The following is a 19,275-nucleotide window of genomic DNA, read 5'->3' on the forward strand; positions in this document are numbered from 1 at the left end:
GAGCCGAGCCGCGCCGCGCCGCGCCGCTCCGACGGGAGGAGGGCCCGGCTCCACGGGGCTGGAGCTGCGCCATGGGGCGGACAGGGGGCTGCACCCTGGGCACAGGCAGAGCACCGAGCCCGTTCCGGGGGGGCTGCCCACGGGAACTCTCTGCAGGGCAGCGTGGTGCCAATGGGCATCGCCAGGCCAGGTTTCCTTGGAAGATCCCGAGCCTCTGCCACAGGCAGTCAGCGGCCAGGGCTGCCCTCGGCCCCCTCGGACTGCAGGCCTAGGTACTGGCTGGGCTCCAGCATCCAGTGAGCAGCCATCCCCACCCCACAGATCCCCAGGCGCCACTGGACAGAGAAACAGACACCCAGAGCTTCGGTGCTGGATACCAGTGGGAACTGGGGATCCCAGGCTCTCTGCCCTGGCACTGGGGAGGCCCAGTCAGCCTGGCACAAAGACTTTGATGCTCCCCCTCCGCTGGGCACGGCTGGCTACTCGCTGCCCTGGGCAGAAATGGAGCGTGGCGCCAGTGAGAAGTTCCCGCTGACAGCTCTGAAGATCAGAGGCCTCCACCCAAGCAGGACCAGCGGGCAGAATGCCCCACTTGTCCTGCCAGGGCCCCTCCAGCCGAGCCTGAGCAACCCTCTGGGATCAAAGAGGAGCTCGGCGGCTCTCGCCCGTGCAGCTCCAGGGGGTCGTGCCTGAGGCCTTGTGACTTGCTGTTGCCCCGAGGCCCCTGGCTTCTTTCCCCCAGGCCACCAGTAGCTGTCGGGGGAAGACTTGATCAGATTGGGTCCAGTGCTGGGTAACAGCTCCATTCGGGTCCCCGCTCTCTGGACCTAGCCATCCCTGGGCACGGACAGTGGATGTCTCTGGCCACTCGCACAGGGTAGGGCTGAGTTGGCCAGTGGATTCTGCCCATCCAGCCCTCTCCCAACCCAACCCCACCCCAACCCCAACCCCAACCCCATTCTCTTGGCTGCTGGGAGCTGGGCCCTGCATACAGTGACACCATGTTACTCAAGCTGGTAATTTTCCACTTTGTGCTGGGGGGTGGGGGAAGATCAGCCTTTCCCATCCTCCCTTCTCAGCAGCAGTCGGCTCATTCCCCTCCCCAGGCCTCTGCAGGCACCTCTCTGCCCTGCTTGGATCAGCAACATCGGGGGAGGGGGAGCAGTGTGCAAATGCACCCACAGACTGAACCTACAACCCCCCACCCCTGGCCAACCCTCCTGACCCCCACACTGGAGCAGCCTCGATCCTGGAGGATGGGAAAGGGCAGGCTTCCAGCAGGTGCCTCTCCACCCCACGGCTCTGGGTGCCGCCAGGAAAGGCGCTGTCCATCCAGGAAGGGAGCGGCTGGGTGACCAGGGGAGGGGAGGACATGGCCCCAGGTGGTGCTGGAAGGGAAGGCAGTGGCTCCACACAGAGGGTCAGTGCATCCCTTCAGCCTCTGCCTGTCCCGCTACGCGCTCACAGGCTCATCACTGATTGGGATTGAGGAAACCTTTTCTCTTCAGGCCGCAGGCTTCTACCTCTCCCTGTCTCCCTCACTTGCACTCATTGCTTGGGGATCACCCCTTCTCTCCCCACTGCGCTGCCGTCTCAGCTCTGCCTGCTTCCAGCCCAGCAGGGCCAGCGTCTCCCTTTCCCCAGGGTAGCTCCAACGGGCCAGCCGCCATGCCTGACTCCACTGGAGCTGATGCATTAGCAGAGCCAGGCTGAGGCCTGCAAATGCTGCTGTCAGCTGGGCTGGGCTGGGCTGGGTGATGCCTTTCTCCTGCCCCCTGGCACTGGCAGTCCGGGCTCCCTTGTGGACCCAGGGCAAGGGGTCTGCACCATATCCCCTGCTGTGGTGATGTCGCAAGTGTGAGCTCTGCCTTCCCTGTCACTGCCTGGCCGGCAGCAGGATTTGCCCCCTGGGAAGCAACCCAAGGCTCCTGGTGCCAGCGAGCTCCATGGCTGTGATCTCTGCCAGGACCTGGACCCTGGCAGGGGCCACTGGCAGCTTCTGGAACACAAATACTAAACCCATTGGGAAGGAGCAAGCGGCATGGCTCATCCATTGGCCTCCCCAGCCACCCAGAGAACCCAGGCCCTTGCTGGGCACAGCAGCTCCGCCAGCAGGCTCAGGAACACTCCTTGGCCTTGAGCTGCCTGGGGGGGCACTCCCTCCCTCTGCACATCAGAGAAAGCTGCAGTAGAGCCAGCATGGGGGGAGGGTGGCACTGGGTTGGGTGCCCTGTAATTTCCTTGTTGCCACCTCTGCTCTGTGGCTGTGACTCATGCATGAATCACCCTCCAGTTGCTAATTTGCACCATCTTTTATTCCTCAAAACAAGGAACTGTAACTAGTGCTGCTTTCTGCTGCGGGGGGAAGAGAGGGGCCGGGTGGGGGGTGAGCAGGATGCCAGTTCCTCAGAGGGATGGCAGCTGCAGGAGCACGTCACAGTGACCCTGCCATGACTCTGTCCTGGGGACGGCATAGCCAGAGTATCTAATGCCTTGTGCCACCACATCAGCCTCCTGTGTCTCGCCCCACGTCCCAGCAGGGGCCTGGCTGTGGCACGGGGATGTGTTGTGACCCTGCACCATTGATGTGAACCCCAGCTCTCAGCTGAGTTTGGAGCTGTCACCACTAGAGCCCAGGCCCTGCCCAGACGGGGGTGGGTCTCAGATCCCCGCGCACCTGGGCACACTGGGGAATTCATTTTGGGAAGGTTTGTTGGACGGTCCAGGCAGAACGTCTGGCTGGGAGCTCCCCCGAGCCAGGGGAGTGATTCACAGCGGTTCTGCTGGGGAAAGCGCAGCCGGTCAGAGGTGCAGGGCTCTCCCACTGGTCCTGTGCCGCAGCTGAGCTGGGCTGGGGGTAGCCTGGAGGCTGGTGCAGTGGCTGTCACTGGGTGGGTTGTGCTGTCGTTCCTAATGCAGGGCAGGCTGGGTCTCCCTGCCCTCTCTCACGCATACTCTGCAGCTCCAACCTGTCAATCTCCCCCTACCCAGGCACAGCTCAGGGCTTGCTCCTTGCCAAAGAAGGGCTGGGTCCATGGTGCTTTGGGGTGACGGTCCAGCCCTGATACAGTTCTGCGGGGCTCCCTCTGCCCTGCCCCGTTTTCACTCCCCAAACCAGCTGGGGAGTTTAGCTTTCAGTTAAGTCCTGTAAAGGTTGAAAGCAGCGAAGATCAGAGCTCCCCACAGCTGATCTGGACCGGAGAGCACCCGTCTGCCCCACCCCTGCCCCCACACTGCAGGTGGCCGGAGTGCCCACAGCTTGGTGGTGCTCCAAGGGTGTGCAGGGATGGGGCTCAGGAGGTCTGACATTGGTTTGGACAGGTAGGGCCGCTGGCCTGCAGCATCTTGCGGTGCTGCTCACGGTGCAAGGACGGGCTCAGACAAGGGGTTTGCTCCAGGGGAGCCTGCCCTAGACTCCCAGAGCTAGAAACAGTGACAAGACTCTATGCAGACCCAACTAGAGGCATGTGGGACCCAGCGACTGGGTCTGCAAATGACAGAGCGGTGAGCTTAGGACTCCAGTTGTGACCTGTTAGCCAAGTTGCAGCCAGGCATTTACCAACCCAAATGCCTCCAGCACAGATGGAAATGACCCCTTTGTGCTGTGCTTTTCAGCTGTTACTTCTGTGAATGGCTCCTAACAGGTAGGCCAGAGTTTATGCGTGTGCAGCGCTCGCTCCTGGTGGGGGCTAATGGACGTGACCCCTTTCGAACAGCAACTCAGATCCCCAGCATGGCCTGGGAGTGGGAACTCCAACAACCAACTCTTCTCTTGGTAACTCCAGCAAATTCAGGACAGCCGGAGCGCTCCTGGGGCTGGGAGCTCAGCCACCTCGCTGAGGGGTGGAGCAGCTCCTGCTATCTGGTTATTTGTATAGCCCAGGTGGAGCAGGGGTTACGTAGACATGGGGATCTCGTTGTGCACCAAGGAGCAGCTGGAGAGGTGTTCTCACCTACAGCCCCTGGCACAGGGCGAGCTGAGCGGGAATATCACAGAGAGCTGGGGCTGGCGAGAGAGAAAGGGGAGGCATCCGGCATGCGCACGGTGGGAGGGATTGGAAATCACGGAACATGGGGCCACTGGCTGTAGAATCGCAGGGCAGCCAGGGTCACACAGCTAACATTTGTGAAAAGATCAGTCTGTGCTGACCCCGCTCCCGTAACGTATCCACTGCTGACCCCCCCCACCCCAGTAATGTGCCCTCTGCTGATCCCTCCCCATAACCTAGCCTCTGCTGATCCCCCCCGCACCCCATGTGTGACGTTATTGATATAATCTGGGACCATATAGAACATGGTTGCAACCAAGGTCCTGTAGTGGCACCAAATCTTATGTAAAGGGGGTCATATAAGGTGTCTAAGACCAGGTTATGGGTTGCTGGTTATGACTATGGTGTCTATATGTATGTATCATTTTTTAGTTGAAGTTATGAATATTGGCTCTATCCTGTCTGTATTTCAAACTTGTGCCGTTCTTCTGGGTGAAACCCCAGACAAGTTGGTGTTAGCTCTGCCTAGCCTGCTTGATGGCCCATTAAGGACCATCAGCTACACAATTGACCCATTGAGAGGAGGCAGATACGCCTTGTAACTCAGCAGGGTGTGCAGGGACTTGCCCATGTGACTGCAGACTCCATTTTGCTGTAATTTTCCACAGTAAGAACAAAGAGGTTCTTAAACCAGGAAAAAACTGTAAAAGACTGATGCCTCATCTCCATCTTGTCTTCAATCCTGCTTCTTACGTCTGGAGGGACTTTGCTATGAACTGAAGCTCTGCACAAAGGACTGATAACCCATCCCAGTGGGGGACGTTCCAGAGACTTGATTTGAACCTGCAGTTTACTCCATCACTGCTACAAGCCTGAACTAAGACCTTTGCCATTACTGTATGGAATTGGTTCCATTTGACCAATTCTAGCTCTCATCTTTATCTTTTTCCTTTTATGAATAAACCTTTAGATTTTAGATTCTAAAGGATTGGCAACAGCGTGATTTGTGGGTAAGAACTGATGTGTATATTGACCTGGGTCTGGGGCTTGATTCTTTGGGATCGAGAGAACCTTTTTCTTTTATTGGGGTGTTAGTTTTCATAACCATTCATCCCCAGGACGAGTGGCACTGGTGGTGTTACTGGGAAACTGGAGTGTCTAAGGGAATTGCTAGGGTAACTTGTGGTCAGCCAGTGGGGTGAGACCAGAGTCCTCTGGGTCTGGCTGGTTTGGTTTGTCTTAGAGGTGGAGAAACCCCAGCCTTGGGCTGCGACTGACCAGTTTTAAGCGATTTGTCCTGAATTGGGACTCTCAGTTGGGTCCTGCCAGAACTGCATCCTCACACCATGTCATACCCCATGTGCTGGTGGCCCCGCCCCACTCCCGCATGCTGATTCCCTGACACAGAGGACAAGGGGGCAGGACTCCAGGGTTCTGTTCCCATCCCCCTCACTTGCTGTGTGATTTAGGCAAGTCCCTTCCCTTATGGGTGCTGGTTTCCCCATCTCCTAACTACATCCCAGTGCAGCCCCGAGCCCTCCAGGGGTTCACCCCCTCCTGAATCTAGCTCTTGGCCCCTTTGTCGGGCTGGGCCTCAGTGGGCGGAGTTCGGGGGGGAGGGAGAGGACCGCTTGGGGAGAGGCTGGCCCGGAGCATGGGTAACCTGGGCTGCACTCAGCAGAGTGGGACCCCCCCCTGCACTGGGGGGCATCTAGTGCAGCACAGTCTCCTTGCATGGGCATGTGCCCGGCCCTGCTCACCTTGTTTCACCTTTTCCTGCCTCCTGCCCACCCTCCCAGCCCAGACAGCTCTATAGGGACCGGGTGCGTGGGGAGGGGGCATATTGCCAGGGTTCACTCCAGCAGCTGCAGCCAATCAGCATGAGTCGTGCACCTGGTTGCCTGGCAACGTGGGCACGTAGGCAGCGAGAACGGTAAACAGCAAGGTTGGAACAAAACCCCCAATGCTAAAAATAGAGAGGAAGGAAATAAAAATAAACAGAATAATAACAGCACCCCCTTGGGGCAGGGCAGGTCCCTGCACAGCTGCACGCTCGACCCAGGCCAGTGCCCCCGTGGGCAGGAACCTGCAGCCCGAGAGCCCCATGCACCCGGTGGCCATTGCTTCCTGTGGGACTAGTGCCTCCATTGCCTTTTGGGGGCAGGACACCAGGCCCGTGTAGCGTATGCACGCATGCCACTTGTGTGTGTGTGTGTGTGTGTGTGTGAGAGAGAGAGGTGTGCACACCTTGGGGGCCATTCCGGCATGGGTGTATGCATGCATGTGTGGATATGTGCGTATGGGGAGGTGGCTGAGTGTGCACATCTGTGCGTATGGCTGAGCACGTGAGGGTGTACACAGGTCCATGGGCATGCTGGCACGTTAGTGTGGCTGGGTCCCTGCATCCAGGCCCTGGGGTGCATAGACAGTCCTGGGAGCCACTCGCCTCGCACGAGTTTGCAGTGGCCCCACCCCAGCCCGGGGACAGAGCACCAGGTGGAGCAGTGGCTGCCCCGTGCCTGGCTCCAGGCTGGCCACTGCAGTGCAGGTTTGAGATGAGGATGTGGCGGTCCCTGTGTCAGGCCCTGGGCCCGGTGTCACACGGCACCTAGAACCCTGCAGCCCGAAACCCACCCAGCTGGGCAGCCATCCCCCGCACCCCGCTGAGCATCTTCCAGCGGCGCTGCCACCACTGTCTGGGCACAGCAGGCCCTGCCGGCGCGTCTGCCTCTGTCTGGGCGTGAGTCCCTCCCAGGCCTGCTCCACACCTCGGTGGTGTCGCCACAGCCCCTGGCTGCCCTAACGCCCCCCACTGCCCATGGCCAGCCAGCCTGCCCCACACCTGGGGGCGCCTCCCTCTCGTGGGAGCTGGCCCTGGCTTCCAAACAGCAAGTCAGAACACAATATATGAACCCAGCCCACGTGTGCCCTGGCTTGCCCCCCTCACCTTCCTCCCCTCCCGCCCCCAGCCACACATTCACCCTCCCCTGCGCCCCTGCCACCCATTCACCCTCCCCCGCCCCAGGCACACATTCACCCTCCCCCCTGCCACACATTCACCTTGCTCCACCCCCTGCAGCAGAGATCCCAGAACAACCCCCACTGTTATCCCACAGTTGCCATGGCAACTGCTTGTTACCCAAGATGCAAACCCACCAGCCTCACAAGCTGCCAATGGCTCAGGTCCGGATCCGGCCATGGCCCAGCAACCCCCCACCTTGGAAAGAGCCGAGCCCACCCCACCCACACAGTCACCAGGGGCCGTCATCGGCAGGCATCCTGCAGTGCTACTGGGGGAGGGATGTGGGCTCAATCGCAACCCCCTGTAGCCTGGTCCAGCCCCCCATTCCCCATCCGGCCCTGGATGCACTGCAGCGGACCCCACACTTCCATGCTGGAGAAGAGGACAGCTGTGGGGCCATGGTCTGGCCGTGCCTGGGGCAGCCACAGAGCCAAGCCGAGCTGTGCCAATGGGGCTGGGCAGGAGAGTCGGCTGGTGCTGTCTTGGCCGCTCCTGGCAGGGGTCTTTGGGCTGGTCTCCTGCTCCCCCCAAGCCCTGCAGAGCCCCGGGGACGCAGGGGTCGTGCCGGGCAAAGGACCGGCAGTTGAGATCCCCAAGGGCCTCGGAGGAACAGAGAGAAGGTGAAATGGAATCCCGCGAAAGGGAACAAAGTCCTGCCTTGTCCCCAGCCTCGCCTTGGCAGGCCCTGGACAGTACTGGTGTGATGCCGCGTCCCTCCTGAGATTGGCCCTTTCTCATGCCCCCTCACTTCTCCCCAGCCTGAGACATCCAGTGCCCTGACGCCGATCTTCACTCGCCCTGCGCTCTCTGCCTCTCCCCCACCCCAGCCCTGCCCAGGACCCCATCACTGGGTCAGGTCTCTCCACCAGCCCCCAGCCATGCTATGCTCCTGGGCCAACACCTGTCCCAGCCTAAATCGCTGTCTCTCCCTCCCCAGCCAGGGCCCCAGGATTCGCTCTGAAGAAGCACGTCCCTTTGAACTGGGCACAGCCAGGCGTCCTCAGGCGCCGGCCCCATGACTCACGGAAGCGTGAGCTAGGGGAGGCTCAGATGCAGCTTTCTCCTCGGAGGATGAATGCCTCCTCCTCTCCCAGTGCAAGGCATGCGACTGGCAGGCTAACAATAGGAGAGAGGCTGAGCAAGATGTTCCCTATCACCTTGGAAACGCGCTCCGTGCTCTCGACACCTGAAATACGCCTTCACCCCAGCAGAGGCTGGCACAGTCGCAGCCCCTCCTCCACGGTCTGCCTTCCCCTCTGTGCATGCACCGTCGGGAGAGTGACACTGCTCGCACAAGCACGGGACGAGGCATGCGAACACACGGCCCACGCACAAGGCCATGTACGCACCGGCCTGCTCCCAGCATGGCTCCACGTGGACCAGAACATGCACTGCTACGAGTACACACACACACAGAGTTACACAGCCTCGCCATCTCCTCTGGCAATTTGAAATCGAGTTGGATTCTTTAGCTAGCTCTAGTGTGAACAGATGTTAATGCAGGCGGTTCTCTGGCCTGGGCTATGCAGGGACTCAGCCTAGTGGCCCTGTGCCTGGTAAGTCATGTTGGCAATGCCTGGCAAACAACACACATGGCCACGCATAGGCAGCCTGGCTCCCTCCAGCACAGCGCTCTGCCGCCATGCTTGGGAAAACAGGCAGATTCCCCTCTGCTCATCTCACACGGCCAGCCAGCGCTGTCCACATCACCAGGGCAGGGCCTGAGCCACCCCACCCACATGCCCCAGGCCACACTCACACAACCCCAAGGCACTGAGGATGGTTCACACGCTGGGATCCAGTTGGTCTCTCAGAGCCATGGGCTGTCACCTGCATGCACGCACCTGCTCTCACATCTGTGCCACATGTGCAAACCGCCTCTGGGCTCAGTTCAGGCACATGGGTGCCAGACCAGGACATGCCAGTGCCACATGGGGAGCACTCAGCATGGCCCCACAGGTCTGCCACACCTCAAATGCTGATCTGAGCAGCTCAGTTAGCATGCAAGTGGATACGCCCTGGTGGGATGCACCTTTGCTCCGAGGCTTGCATGGGGCACACGTCCCCCTGGCTCCCCGAGCACATCCCTGCAGCAGAAGCCAGAAGGAAATGGATGTTTTATCTCACATCAAAGCCACAATCGAAGGGTGAGAGGTCAGTTGGCTCTTGGCACAGACATGGGGGAGAGACAGAACTGAAAGGCCCAGCAAAGGTCGGAAGCCCTTGGCCAGCGTGGGCCAGTCTCCGGCTGGGCATGCAGGGAGGGTCTGGGAAAGGAGGATGCTCTCGTGCAGAAAGGCAAGGCACTTCCCCAGCTGCACTCCCCCCATCCCCCTCCTTTCACACATGGCTGCGTGCTTTATCTGCAAGAGTGCTCTGCCAGTTTTCTGCAGGCAGCCACGCAGAAAGGCCAGGCTCTGGAGCAGATGTGGGTTCGGCAGATGGAAAGCAAAATCTTCATCTGTATAAATCTGGCTCACACCCCCACCCCCAAGCCAGACACACTGAGTGCCTCTCTACACCCTGTCATGGACACACAGATCGTGCTCACTCGTGGCCCCGTGCAGTCCGTGGCGGGTGCCCCTTTCAGTGCAACAGCCCTTCTCAGGGGTCCACTCTCTCTTGGGGTCAGGCCCCTCCAGCTCCTGGAGCCACACCTCTCTGAGCCTTAGCACGTCTGTCTGTGCCATGGGCCCCCTCAGGGAGTCCCCTCGCTCTGGACCCCCTGGGCCTCCTCACCCCCAAAGGGCTTGATGCCCCCTGTTCTCTAGCCCGCAGCGACTCTCAGCCAGCATAAAACAGGAGGGTTTACTGAGAGTTGAACCCAGCACAGGAAGCTCTCAGGGCCTCAGGCCTGGCCTCCCTCAGCACAGCACATCCCAGTCCCCCTGCAGCCAGGTGGGCTCTGCCTGCTCCCCCTCTCCAGCCCAGAGCCCCCCTGCTTCCCAGCTGGGCCTCCAATATCCCCGGCCCCAAGCCCCCTCTGTCCACTGGCTTCTCTCCAGGGAAACAGGGTCGCCTGGCCTCTTCTCCTCCAGCCCCTTCTGGCCTCTTCTGTGCTGAGACACCGGCCTGGGCAGCGGTCACCGGGTCCTCTCCCGCGCGAGCCCCATTGTCCTCCCACTGGCCAGAACGGCTGTGACTCCTGAGCTGGGACTCTGGGTCGTCAGGATTCACCAGTCGTGGCCTCGTCTCCAATCCCTTCAGGGCATCGGCGCGTGGTCCGAGCTTCCCTCTCCCGGTCACTAGTGTAGACAACAAACTTCCTCTCCCCCTCCCCTCGTGTCATAGCTTCCTACTCAGATTTGAAAGCCTTCAGCGTTCATAAACCTGACGAAGCTAGCATGAACCCTTCTAATCTTAAATCCAAGCTTAGATCTGATTACGCTGGCCACCCAGCACAATTCTCAGTTGTTTGGGCCTCACTCTGGTGCTCCCAAAACCTTCCCTGGGGACCCCCCAAGACCAGAGGCCTTGAGTCTACACCAAAGGGAATAAACCATTCCCCACCTCTCTCCCAACCCAGGAATTTCTCTCTGGGCTAACCTGAGAGTTACTGATGCACAACCTCTTTAACACACAATACCAAGAAGCATGTCTCCTCTCTTACCGAAAGAGACAACTCAAAGACAAGGAAAACCCAAAAGAAAAGATTCTCATTCTCTCTTTCCCCCCGTATCTTTCTTCCTGTTCTGGAACACTAGGGCAGGTGTTAACACAGAGAGCCATCTTTCCCCTCCCCTGTCTTTCTTTCTACCCTACCAATTTCCTGGTGGGTCCAACTAAACAAAAATCAACAGGTCTTAAAAAGCAAACTTTAATAAAAAAAGAAGAAAGAATAGAATACAGTTTCTCTGTAACGTAACTGGGTAAATACACGGGTTTCAACTTATAGAAAAGGAAATAAACCAATAGACAGGGATAAAAGCCTTACACCAAAAAAACAGTACAAATTTAAGAGTACTTATAAGCGCAAATACACATAAAGACCACCAGCCAGATACACAGATGCAAAACTTTTGCTACCTTTGTACTCACAACTTGGAGACAGATGAAGAAGGACTGGAAATAGACCCTCTCATAGCTGAGAGAGCACAGAACAGACAAAGACCCAAGACCAAGAAACACCCACAAATTCCCTCCCTTAAGCTTTGAAAAATCCGGTTTCCTGATTGGTTCTCTTGTCAGGTGTTTGGTTCCCTTTGTTAACCCTTTACAGGTAAAAGAAACATTAACCCTTAGCTATCTGTTTATGACACCTCGTTAAACCAGTAACACCCGGGGACACTGAGTCCCACCCCCTGTGCATGCAACCCCCTGGAAAACACGGAAAACCCCAAGAAAACCCCCCACTTCATCACACGCCCCCACGCTGTACACAGGCAGTCCTGCAATCCACCCTACCCACGCACCCCTGCCACATGCCAGACACCCACCCACAAGGAGCCTCCTCAGAGAATAAACCATCCTTTGCCCTTCAGCATCTGAGGAGCTTGGTGCACCTGCAGGCCAGGTCAGGCTTAACACCCCATTTCCAGGTGGGGAACAGGCTCAGAGGAGGCGGGGTCAGAGCCAGGAGAAGAGCCCAGGTATCCTGACCCCACCCCCTGCACTGAGCTCAGCAATTTGCTCCCCCAGAGCTGGGGCCAGGAGCCTGTAGGGCTCCCAGTAGGGACCCAAGAACACGAGTTCCAGCCTCAGGGTGACAGTTACAAACCAGGGCACAAACCCCGTGTGGCCTGTGAGCTCTGAACTTAAATGTCACCAGCCAATTGAACCCAGTGCAAACTCCTCAGACGCTAGATCAACCTTAAGCCAGAGTCCCAGACAGTCCTTTGGGGTGCGCCCCTGGCCTGGGGGAGTGACAGATGTGACACCAAGAATCACAGAAATATTTGGGTTCTGCCCAGTCCCCCAGTACCAGTCACTGACCCCAGCTCAATTGCGCTTTAGGTCCCACACCAAAGACAAGGCTTGTAGTCAATCACACAGTAACTGCATGAAGCTGTAGTAAATAGGAGACGGAATTTAGACAGAGATTTACAGGGTTAAACCAGGGAAACAGACACGCGAGTGAGTTAGACTTAGGTTTCTAGAGGTAATAGGGGCTCACATCAGCAAGCTCTATTGACCTATACGGCTTAGCCAGGCTGAGCAGCTGGGGTCTCTTGCACATGGCTAGAAGCCCCCTGCCCTCAAGAGCCCAAGCAACACAGAGAGAACCGTTCCCCCTCCTTAGTGGTTTTATTCTCTCCTTCCCACTTGCTTTCGAGGGCACAGCTCAGCTGGTGGGAGGAGGTCCCTGCCCAACTCCTCTTTACGGGGGGAGGCAGAGTAACAACAAAAATTGTTTGTCCTCTTGGCGAGGGAATGTAGGGAACTTCCCGCTGCAAAGTCCCATGATGGGCCATCTGGTGTCGAGGGCTGGACATGACCCCTTCTGCTGGAGACCAGCCCATCACACTAGCTAATGTCTCTCTCCTAGCTGGCGATTTACACAATCACAGAGGCTGACAACACAACAGCGCAAATGATACAATATGGACACAGTTGAGGTGTTATATGGGAGATTAATGGCGGCAGCAATGCACGAGCAACCAATAAAGTCTAAAGACAAACACATCCTTCTCCTTCGAATACCTGTTTTGACAGCACTAGCACATGGGTGAGCCAGCCAGACCGATTCCAGCTAGGTATTTGTCAGTGTTCAGTTGAGACCTGGGGACCTTGGTCTGCCAGCATCCCAGACCCTCTTTGCCCTGCAGTGACCCCGGAGACAGGGCCGGCTCCAGCTTTTCTGCCGCCCCAAGCGGCAAAAAGAAAAGAAACCGATCTGTGGCACTTTGGCGGCATCTCAATTGCGCTGCTCCATTCTTCGGCGGCAATTCAGTTCTGGGTCCTTCACTCCCTCTCCTCCTCTTTGGCGGCACTTCGGTGGCAGCTCAGAGAGGAAGAGAGAGACTGAGGGACTCGCCGCCAAATTCCCGCTAAAGACCCAGAGGTGCTGCCCCGATACCGGACGTGCCACCCCTTTGTATTGGTCGCCCCAAGCACCTGCTTCCTTCGCTGGTGCCTGGAGCCGGCCCTGGCTGCAGATGCCATTCCAAGTCTGCACTCTGCTTCGTTAGTGAGGTCAGGAGCGTGTCCTCCTGCATTTGCAGGGGCTGGTACCTCTGCACGAGGCATCAAGCCGCAGATCCCACCGGGTAAGGCCCAAGGCAGAGAGAAGAGAAAGAAAATGCTCCAAGGACAGAGGTGCAGGTACATTTCAGCCCCGCCCTCCCCAGTGCTTCACACTCCACATCCTGCCAGCCTCTAGCACTGCCGCCCTCTGCTCTGTGCAGCCAGGAATCCCCCTTCTGAGCAGCAACTTGCCAAGAACGTTTCCCCCACACTGCTTTGAATGGCAGGAGTCTGCCATGGTGCTGTTCTTCCTGCGCCGTCACAGCACAGAGTGAGGGCATTCCTCAGATCTCCCCCCCCACATCTATCCACAGGGACAGATGACATCCAGGCAGCCCCAGAGCCCAGCTGGGGTCCTCAGCCCCCTGAGATGCAGATCTCCGTGCGTTTTCGTGGTGGGGGGGGGTCTCTCTCCCTGTTCCCAGGCATGGGGGAACCACACAGAAAGGCTGAGGGGGACCAGGCCGTGCCATGCCTGAGTGAGGGGGCAGTGAAAACACAATGGGACAGCTCCCCACCAGTCCCTGGGGTTGCACCCAAGCCCCCAGGGGTGAGTGATGGGGCCACTCTGGGTTCAGACACTCCTTTTGCCTCACTTTGTGCATAAGAAAGGCCTGACAGAGCCAGGACGCGCTCAGGTCCCATCCCTTCCCTGCGCAGGCTCTCGGGGAGCAAGATGGCACTGATTGTTTGCCCTTTCCTGTGGCAGAGCCAGCCCTGCCAGCCACACAGCCACAGGGCAGCTGGAGGACAGGAGAACCCTGAGGCCTGTCATGCTGTCTGGAGGGGCTCACAGCCGAGAGTGGCTACCTCAGGGCAGGCCCCCAAGCTGGCGGTGTGACCAAGCCAGTAATAAATGTAACAGTCGCCCCATGGAGTCCCAGACAGCCCCCTTGGGCAGCCTACTCTGTCTTGCCACCCAGGCAAAGCAGCCGTTGCAATCACTCACTCCAGAAATCACACCGCATTCAGGGTGCTTCCAGTCCCAGGAGACCAGTCGTGACAGACGCTGTGTGTTCCCAGAGCACTAATGGTGCTTGTCGGACTGGTGTTTATTGTACCCAGCCTGCGTTGTGCTGGCAGCCTTGGCCCTCTCACCGCTTGCAGTGCCCGCAACCCAGAAAATAAAGTGTAAAAGTGTTAAAGCTCAAAAGGTATTTCTGGATTGCCCTGTGGTGGGCCTGGCTGCACCACAGCTAAGAACAATAATCCCCAGGAGACACCCATTGTCCAAGGTCATGCAGCTTGGGTCTTTTCCTGGCACTATGACTGACGATTGGCTCCAGTGAGCGAGAGGTTTGGTTGGGAACAGACTGTCAGTTTCTGCACTGGCCACGAGATTTGCCAGCAGGGACAAAGTCACTCACTGTGTAAAATCACCATTTGCACTAGGGATGGAGTTGGCCCAATGCAACCTCTACCTGCTGAGAGTGGGCGGGGTCAAACCGCAACAGCCGCAGACCATGGGCCACCACAATGCAAGAAGGGAAGTTCTCTGCCTGATTTGGTAGGAGGGCTGTGAAACACTTTGGTTTCCAAGGGGAGAGCTGTAAACCTCAAATGCCGTACAGATCGCTCCTCCCTGCCTCGCTGCTTGGGCAGCCCAGGCAAGATCCATTTCCTCTGAATTCCTCAGTGCAGAGTGTGGAATAACCTGAGACCCTTTGCAAGCATTACTGGACTCAACTGCAAGGGGGGCCAGCTGCCAGCTGCACGAAGCGTGGACGATGGAAGGCTTGTTAGAAGCAGAGCGGCTTGCAGCGCAGCTGTTGGGCACTGCATTGTCTGAGTGACAAAGCCTGTGTACTGCTGTGGCTACAGGCCGTCCATCAGGGAGGCAGCAGACACTGTCTCACTCCAGAAGTACTGTATTCTCAGCTGTGAGTCCATTCAGAGACACTCCAAGAGCAGGGCGTAGATAGCTGTGTGCCCTGCGCAGCATGCACTGAAGATAATGGAAGGAAATTGGTTACGCTGATGCTTGTTTTCTTTCTCCACTGTGAAATCAGCACAGGAGCAAATCTGACCACACGCCAATCACCTGTACCTGTGCCTGAGAAACCAAGACACTTAGTGTGGGTATCCAGGATGTCTGGGGAGAATCACTCCCACCTGCTCTCAACGGAAGAGAGCCTGGTCTGTTGTATGCATCTGGGGAAACACTCCCAGCCACTGTCTGCTGCCAATACACTCTTTCCTCTTGCAGCCTGGAAATTTACACATCCCACTTTGTTACTCTTGAGTGCCCGGCTGTTCTCTTCTGGACACCTGCAGTGCACACTGCTCTGTGGCCACTGGGAAAGCAGTGCTCCCCACTTCACTGGGTCCACCTCAGTTCAATACCCTGCTTAGCACAAGGCTCTGGGACAGGCCAATAGTCAAGCCAGATTGAAGTTTCTTTAGCAGAGCCTCTGGTAGAGACTCAAATGACAGCAAGTCGAAGGGTTTGGAAACAGGAGGTTACAGTTAAAACAGCAACAAACCCAAGCCTAGAGCCCAAGCGTAGCGATACGTGACTTTCCTGTCCAACCCAATAGTGCCCGCCCTGTGGTCAGGCCTCGTGGCACTTGTCCGGTTCACACTGTAACGTCAGTCCACACGGTTTCTCCAGGAGACTGTAGGACATAGCCTGTTGCACTGGTGTAGATGGAATGAATGGGCTAAATGAACACAAGTCCTATCTATCATAGGTCCATTGTAACCTTTGGGTGGGCTAGAGTTCACCTTGTTGCCCTTCTCTGGTGCCTACAAATAACCCCCCAACTCCTATAGAAAAGTAGCTGGAGACCCAGAGTTAGGCACAGGAGTGACCCCATCCCCTGGTTCTTTCCGGGGGGTTGAAGCTATGGTTGTGCTAACCCAGGGGCTCCATGTCCCCCATTTCCCTCTTCCAGTTTGCCAGTTGTCACCAAACACAGAAGGGTTCTAGAAGATTCCCTGCAGTGCCGGAATTCCCAGCTGCGGCGTTCAGTGATGGACAGACACAGAAATGCTCTCGAGTTGACAACCACACTCTGCTCCGCCAACAAGCAAGTCTTAAGTATACAAGAAACCTGCAAGAGAATCGTGAGCTCCCTCCCTGGCCTGCAAGGGAATAAACACACAAAGTAACACTGGCTGGAGCAGTTCTGAGGAACTTAAGTGTGAAGTGGCTGAAGTGCTAATTAAAACCTCTCATTAGAGTCTGCTCCTGTGCTGAAGGACTGGAAGGGTAGCAGATGTTGTACCCACCTTTGAAAAGGCGGCAGGGCTGATTTGCTGTAGGACGGTCCAGCGAGCCTTACTTCAGTCCCAGTGAGATGAGGTGAAGCCGTCGTTTTACACACAGGATAAGGTCTAACAAGCACAGCTTCGGAGTGGAAATTTGGGGCTAACTCTGCTAGAGATCTTTGAACTTGTCACCAAAACAGTGGACAAAGGAGAAGAACCAGCTGACATAATTTGTTAGGACTCCTAACAAGCTTTGACAACATTTCTCACAAGAGGCTATTGAGGAATCTCTATAGTAAGAGGGGAGAGGTAAAGTTCTGTCATGGATGAGAAACTGGGTAAGAGAGAGAACGCAAAAAACAGGAATAAACGGTCGACTTTCAAGATGGCAAATGTTAACTGTGGGGTGGCCTGGATTCAGAATGAACTGTAAGCACGCAGGAAAAAGCTCTGGGTGCCAGAGGGAGACCGAACGCCTGGTCAAAAAGGGACCCTGGTGGCTCCGGTCAGCACTGCTGACCGGGCTGTTAAAAGTCTGGTTGGTGCCACTGGGGGACTAAGGCAGACTAGTCCTTGCCTGTCCTGGGGCATTGTGCTGTGCCCCGGAAGCGGCCAGCAGGTCTGGCTCCTAGGCTCCATGCGCTGCCCCCGCCCTGAGCACCGGCTCTGCACTCCTGTTGGCTGGGAATCGCGGCCAATGGGAGGTGGGGGGGTAGTGCCTGCATGCAAGAACCAAGTGGCGCGTGGAGCCTCCTGGCCCCCCAGCCTACGACCTGGACCCGTTGGCTGTTTCCGGAAGCCTGCCTTAGCCCCCCCGCTGTGCTGCTGACCGGAAGCCACCCAAGGTAAGTCCATGCCCCCCCCATGAGTCCCCCACAACCTGGAGCCCCCTCCTGCATCCCAAGCCCCTCATCCCCAGCCCCAGCCCAGAGCCCGTACCCCCTCCTGCACCCCAACCTCCTGCCCCAGCCCAGAGCCTCTCCCACACCCTGAACCCCTCATTCCCAGCCCCACCCTGGAGCCCTCATCCCCTCCCACATCCCAACCCCTTGCCCCAGCCCGTGAAAGTGAGTGAGGGTCGGGGAGAGCAAGCCACCAAGGGAGGGGGAAATGTAGTGAGCGGGGGGGGCCTTGGGGGAAGGGGCGGGGCTAGGGTGTTTGGTTTTGTGCGACTAGAAAGTTGGCAACCCTAGGGTGCCACAGGGGACAGTACAATGACACCTCTGCTCAAAGCACAGCAGGAGTAACACAAATCACACAAGATGCTAGAACACCTAAGGAAGCGGAGGGAAAATAATACTGACAATTACTATGGATGCACCACGACAGTTCCAAAGTTAAGCTTGGGATGAGTTTTACACTTATGGCAGAGATCCGGTCGCTTCCCTGTACACAAGGAATACAGGGCGACTCTCCAGAAACACAGCACTTACTTCTTCAGTGAGGAATGTGAAATCAAGAGGGAGCCACTGAGCTAAGTGTGGAAAGAGGTTGTGTTACAACCCTAGCCAGATTTAAATTCAGATTTGTATTACATAAGGGGCACCCTGGAGTTGTTTGTTCTTATATTTGTTTACAAAGTGCATGAAATTCTCCTCAAACCAATGTTTTCTAAGAAGCAACTAGAGCAGCTCCGTGCTTATCATGAAGAACCCTACAAAAACAAACGAGTCTGCACGTGAAAGAGAAAAGCCAAGTTAGCGTAAGGAAGTATTTATTTGTCAGTGTTCGAAGAGTCTGAAGGTAAGAAATTAATATTTAAACATTATTTAAAAAACAACTTGATTATGTCCTTTTAATGACTTTGGTATTTAAGAATAAAAATTCCAACGTGTCTTGGTGCACTATGTTATAAATATGCATTCTTTACCTTAGGGGAGTTGAGATCTATCAGGTAAATGCCTCATTACGTTTGTTTTGTAAAACATGTTATTTACTTAAGAGCTAATTCCCAGAGGCAAATATTAAATATAAAATGAGGCAATTCTAGTGAATTAAAAATGTTTTAAAATTAACTTAGTTGGTGCATGAGAACAGTGCTAGGGTGACCACTCTGGAGACTACCATGATTGTTTCTCCGTGTGCACACGATCTGGCATCCCTTCGCCCAGGTTCCCTGGCACTGTGAAACAGCTAACTTTGGAAAGCCTGGTCCCTGTGACCTATCACCAGGTTGAGGTGAATTCAGTCCCCACAGGCCAGCAGAGGTCAGACTGGGAAAACAAGGGATGGCCAAATGCCTCCCCGATCCCAAGTCCTAACCCCAGCTCCAAGGCAGCTGGAGCATTTTGCTGGGGGTGAAATAGCGCAGGGCTTTCACCTCCCAGCCATGGTCGTTGGGCTCCTGAGCAAGCAGGGTGCAGCTCAGCACATCACAGCCAGGGCCGGCTTTAGGAAGTGTGGGACCCAATTCGAACAGTTTCGACGGGGCCCCGACAGGGATGACTAAAAAAAAAACCAAACCAAAACAACAACAAAAAACACCTGTAAAAAAACATGTGGGGCTTGTATTCACCGGGCGGTGCTCTGAGTCTTCGGCGGCACTTCGGTGGTGGGTCCTTCACTCGCTCCAGGTCTTTGGCGGCACTGAAGGACCTGCCGCCGAAGTGCTGCCGAAGACCCAGAGCAAGCGAAGGACCCGCCACCAAAGTGCTGCTGGAGACCCGAAGCACCGCCAGGTGAGTAAAAATTAAAAAAGCGCCTCTAGGGGAAGGGAAGGGATTCTCACTGGGTACGGGGCCCTCTTAGGCGCGGGGCCCGATTCGGGGGAATTGGTGGAATTGGCCTAAAGCCGGCCCTGATCACAGCCACACCCTGCCCTGGTGCGGGAGCCCAGACGGCGGAAGAGATGCCGGCGGTACATCCCGGGCA

At 56.7% G+C, this 19,275-nt stretch overlaps 1 protein-coding gene across 1 annotated transcript in view; it reads right to left on the bottom strand.

The window, feature by feature from the left end:
* Positions 1-19,275, bottom strand: part of SNCB (synuclein beta) — a 190,586-nt gene that overhangs the window by 146,300 nt on the left and 25,011 nt on the right. The gene's annotated exons all lie outside the window — the stretch shown is intronic.

This window comes from Chelonoidis abingdonii, chromosome 7 (assembly GCF_003597395.2).
Source record: "Chelonoidis abingdonii isolate Lonesome George chromosome 7, CheloAbing_2.0, whole genome shotgun sequence".
NCBI lineage: Eukaryota > Metazoa > Chordata > Testudines > Testudinidae > Chelonoidis > Chelonoidis abingdonii.